This window comes from Aplysia californica, unplaced genomic scaffold (assembly GCF_000002075.1).
Source record: "Aplysia californica isolate F4 #8 unplaced genomic scaffold, AplCal3.0 scaffold00003, whole genome shotgun sequence".
Taxonomy (NCBI): Eukaryota; Metazoa; Mollusca; class Gastropoda; order Aplysiida; family Aplysiidae; genus Aplysia; species Aplysia californica.
In genome coordinates, this window is record NW_004797273.1 from 3,095,835 (window position 1) to 3,101,351 (window position 5,517).

The window sequence follows — 5,517 nt, forward strand, 5'->3', positions numbered from 1 at the left end:
CATCCCTCAAAGAAACAGTTTCATCAATCCCACAACGAAGCATGCTTTGTAACATGTAACAACGCTCGTGCATTAAGGTAAGCTTTAAATAGCAACTCATCAATAGATTGGGGGTGAAATATCCTTCCCCCTAAACATCTTTTCTTATTATCTGCGAGAAAGCTTGTGACTTTGAAAATACGATTTGAAACCGAGGCTCGGTGAAGCAAAAGACCAAATGCTCACCCAGAAGACTCATCAACAAAGGATGGTCACACTTACCCACTTGATCATGGAACCAAAAACCCAAGCCGTGACTATAGTGAATGACAGCGGCCTTCAGATCATCAACGCTAGCCTATGCCAGTGCGTCTTGCAGTGCAATAGTGTTTTGTGTAAATATAAGTAGACTTGGCTTACATTTCATCAAATTAGTTATAACCTTTATATTATTTTATATACTTATACCAGCAGTTTGTGGATTTTAAAAAATCATAACCATTTCTTTTTAAAAACTTGTTATTTTCATTTTCATTTTTTGGGCTTTATTTAACAGTTTCGTTCATCAAATAGACTCGAGGTGAAATATCTTGCCACCTGCATACCTTGTCTTACCATCTGTGAAAAAAAATTCTTAAATTGGAAATACGATTTTGTGGCGTGGTAGCCTCCTAGTGGTCAGGCTATCGGACCTGTAATCGTGAGATTTGGGTTCGGGAGTTCGAGCCTCAGTTCGGTCAGGCGTTGTGTTCTTGGGAAAGGCACTTTACGCGAATTTCACGTTTGGATCGGTCCTTTCGGAGATAGACGTTGATCTCGGAGGTCTTGCCTCTTAAATCACGTAATAGTGTTGATAGGGGCGTTAAACCTATGCCATTTCACCATTGAAACTTTGTTGTTGTTTTTTTTTGGGGGGGGATACGATTTGAAACAGATGTTCGCTGAAGCAAGAGACTAAATTAATTATGATCACTCAGCAGACTCACCAACAAAGAATGGTAACACTTGCCCAGTTGAAGGAATAAACCTCCCAATATTATGTGATTATAGTGAATGTGGCAGCAGTCTTCAGTTCAAGGCAAGCCTATACGCCACAACGTTTTGTAGTGCAACAATAAGCAAAAGTAGCCTTGGCTTCACATTTCATCCAATAAGTTCCTCTATAATATATGCACCAGCAATTTGTTTATTTTTATTATAACCTTTCGTTTCTGTTTAAACGTATGGGTTTATTTTAGGGTTTAAAAAATATTAACAATTAACAATTAGTTTCGTGATTTCTTCCTTATGGCACCACATGGCTTACATCTAACGTTTTCGTGCCAAAAAAACCCAAACCCTGTAACTTCTTACCTTGATAAATGTACACTTCTTATACTTTTGGCCTCCTTATTCTCCAGTTCAAGCATATTTACTTTTGAAATTGCTATGGGGAATTTGAATTTGCTATGTGTAACATTTGAGATTCCTATGTTTACACTTGAACTTGCTATTGTTGTATTGTGACTTTTTATGACGTCATTTGTATATTTGGATTTGCTGGGTCGTCGGCCCAGAGTGCAATTGTCGTATATCCACTTTTAATGAAATCCAAGATAAGCTCACTCATGCACTCAAATTCCCATGTGTTGTATCTCCAGTAAGTTTCAAGACTCTAAGTACAGTGTTTATTGAGATACCCAGAACCCAGTTGTCGTATGTCCAAAGCAGATTTTTAAAAGAATTGTCGGAATCCCATAAGCATTAATTTCGATAACTTTGTTTTGTCGTATCTCCATATAACTGCAAGGTTTCAACCAATTTTTTCTGTCTTGATTTATTAATTTGTTAAAATTGTTCAATAAATGCAGGAGGGCTTTGATTTTTTGTTTTCTCGCTGTCTTTGTGGGTCAAAAAATAAAAATGAAGGTATTCAAAGGCATCTCATCTTTATTATTATTATATGAGTGGGAAGATTCTTTAAAATGTAGGTGTTATTTTAACGCCTCCATCGACACAAAGGTGTGAGTTTTATTTTTAGAAAAATCAAAGTTTCTTAAGTTGACCTGTAAGAACAAGAATAGTGGTATGTTTGCAAATATTGGGATCGTGTAACTGAGCTCTGGAGGGTGTGCCAGTGTAAGTGTGTTTGTGTGTGTGTGTGGTGTGTGTGTGTGTGTGTGTGTGTGTGTGTGTGTGTGTGTGTGTGTGTGTGGTGTGTGTGTGTGTATGTGTGTGTGTGTGGTTAGGGGGAGGGGGTCCTGTGTCATTTGAAGAGGCCAGATCTGAAACAAACAACGGAGATCATGGTTCGCCATTCATGATTTTGTTTTTCTTTTTCTTTGCGTGTTGTTGTTGTTGTTGTTGTTGTTGTTGTTGTTGTTGTTGTTGTTGTTGTTGTTGTTGTTGTTGTTGTTAATATTTAGTAAGCACTATGGGCCTGGAGTCTTCAATTAAATCTAAAAACTGGTGAACTTCCAACTGTGCCAGCTCTTTGTTGATCCTGTCTTGGACACAGAGAGCAAGACATTGCGCTACCTTAGAATCAGAAAGTTTTGATTTTGTAAGACCATGAAGTCAGAAACCAAGAATTCTGTCTACTCTATCAAAATCGTAAGATTATTCGGAGCAGTTATCAAGATATTCAAAGAATTGCATGCAGAAAAGCTTGACATGTTGTGTAACTAAAAATGTTGACTTCAAATTTCTCAAAACTAGGTACTGAGCAAATAGAACTTTGTACTTCTGGGGTAGAGAATGGCAATTCCGAGAGCATTATGAGACCATCAGACTGGAGCCCAGAATACTACAACCACCCTCCTCCCCTCGAAATGCAGCTCGGGTTTAAAAATAATTCAGTTAATTTTTCTGTAAAGATAAAGTGGGGGCTCTCGTGGCCTAGAGGTTAAGGTGTTGGCCTCTCATTCAAAGGTCCCGGGTTCGAATCCGGGTAGCGACCAAAAAATTTTCTTCTCTAAAATTGTCTCCTTTCACCTCCTTTCCTGCTCTCTAGCGTTGTTCTGTTGTCTGCTTTCATTTCCACTTTCTGCCCCCACCCCCTCACCTCCTTTGCCCCCTCCTCTGGGCTCCTGACTCTTTCTGCAGCCTTTCTACTGCTACTCCTTGGCTCCTTCTAACTGCTGTCTTTCTGCCACACCCCTGATCTTTTGGTAGGAAAGATCTACACCTAGCCTTCTCGGACAAGGGCGAAAAATCTCGGAGGGCCCGTGTTCAAGTTGCGCACGTTAAAGATCCCTTGGTGGTCTAAAATCGATAAGAGTAGGCTTCGGCCGCCACCCGGGCAAAATTCAAAATTTCCTACCAATGAAAAGGTATTAGGTGTGTCCCGCGCGCTCATATGACCTTATGCAGTTGCGAGCGCCGTAAAACCCTATACTAAACAAACAAACAACAAAGATAAAGTGGGAACCAAGAAAGAGAAACGGTCGTTTCATAAGTACATTGGAAAGATTTTTGTTTGCTAATCATACCCCCCTTCCCACAAAGATAATAGATAAATAAATAGATAAATAGATAAATAAATAAAAATAAATACATAAATACAAAAATAAATACATGACTAAATCGTATCTAAATAAGCACGCAGACGCAAGCAAAAGCCTTGCTCTGGCCATACTAAAGTGTGCAATGCCACAAACACAACCCTGTCCCTGTCAGCTGTGTCGCCAGAGGGCCTTAAATGTGGGGTCAACCCTCTCTTCTATAAGTTGTGACCCCCAAGGCTGCACGTAATGAATGAACGGTATACCCGGGTGGCCGGGTGGGCCGAGCGAGCTCAATGAATGAGTTGTGACTCACGTGCACAGACTGAGCGACGCCATCGACACGGCGGTTTAATCCAATCCGGCACATAAAAGAAGTGGTGATGTTTTCTGAGGTCAATAAACGGCCACAGACGTGTTAAAGTTGGCACACCCTGTCGATAGAACCAATGTGATCACTGCTTACAGCATTTTGAAATCAGTCGATACAAGTAATTGGTTCTTGTACGTAAAATGCTCGGCGCAGGCAAGAACAATCCATCACAATCTTTGAAGATGCAGTAAAAAAAAAAATCACTTTAAATTCCTCTAACCAAATAGGTTACACATAATCACACCAAAGCTGGCCAAACAATTAAATTTTGGAATACATAATCCAGCACGATACCACACTTAAGTCAAACAAACACACGCGTTTCAATTGCCTCATTTGGTAAAGATATTATGTGGTCACGTTTTGAACTTTTCGAAATTTTACGTGCACGATCTCGTATAAGCAAGCGCAACACAGCGCAGTATGCAACGCTTTTGACAATTTTAGGCGGGAAGACACGGTGTCGTTTAGACTTGTGGCATGCACCATTCTGCACGATCCTTCTTCATTTCATAAGTCCAGCACATCCTCGTGAAGTGCAGCATGATGATAGATACGCCACGCGAGGGTACACGCATTATAAATAAAAGATAGAGAGCAAGCATTGTTGGGACGTGAACACGCTATGAGGGTCCAGCAAATGTGTGGGATATACTGGCTCGTGCAGGGGCCTTTAATGTATCTCTTCCTTCCGGGGACTGGAGAGACCATGAGGGCCCGACTCACCAACACGGCCAGCAAGGCACGACGGCGCGCGTCTGTTCTGGTGAGGTAGGGAGGGTGGGAGAGCAGGAGAACCCACAATAAATGATTTTTTCCCGGAGGGTGAGGATATAGGGTTGAGAGGGCGAAAAGGGGGATTGGGGGAAAATAACACGTTTTTTTGAGGAGAGTAATAATTGTTGTTGTTGTTGTTGTTGTTGTTGTTGTCGTTGTTGTTGTTGATGTTGTTGTGAGTGTGTATACTCGTGTGTGTGTTGGGGGAGAGAGGCAGAGGAGACAGAGGCAGGAAGAAAAGAAGGAAGAAAAGGAGCGACAAAGAATAAAAGGGTAAAACAAGAATGATTTGGTTAAAAGCAGCCATAACGGAAGAAAATGAAGGACCAATTGATTCTTATCATTTTATACTATGTGTGTGTCTGATGGCACTTTGAGGGGGGGGGGGCAGGCTTGAAGATGAGTTGTTTGAATGATAGGGAAATAAAGAGAAAAAGAATGAAGGAAAATATGTTTTTGAAGCGTGTTTTCGAATCGTGGAAATGGGAATGCAGAGAAAAGAACAGGAGGAGCGCGGACAAGAACATTTTTAAAAGAAAGAATACTGGGGAAAGGGTTTGTGATAAAGGGACCTGGGGGAAACAGAGTGGGGTGCAGTTAGGATGTGGGTAGAGTGCAGTGGAGAGGGGGGGGGTGGTGGTGGTTGTGTCCTGGGAGGGGATGGTACTGGGAACGGGAATGGGTGATGTCGGACAGTCCGAGGGCTCTCGTAAATCTTGGTTCGTTTATCCCCGTTGTCCAGTGCTCAAGGGAGTCATCAGAGTGCTGGAAGACACGAGTCAAGAACAACGGAAGCTCACGAGGTTATAGTGGAAAAATGTTCTTTTTGTTTTGTTTAGAGAGATAGATAGATAGATAGATAGATAGAGAGAGAGAGAGAGAGAGAGAGAGAGAGAGAGAGAGAGT

General features: G+C 41.4%; 1 protein-coding gene across 1 annotated transcript in view; it reads right to left on the bottom strand.

The window, feature by feature from the left end:
* Positions 1-4,728, bottom strand: part of LOC101845368 — a 47,347-nt gene extending 42,619 nt beyond the window's left edge. Inside the window, exon 1 of the mRNA XM_005089125.3 lies at positions 3,778-4,728. The gene's annotated coding sequence lies outside the window, so the exon portion shown is untranslated. The remainder of the gene's footprint in view (positions 1-3,777) is intronic.
* Between the last annotated feature and the right edge of the window lie 789 nt (positions 4,729-5,517).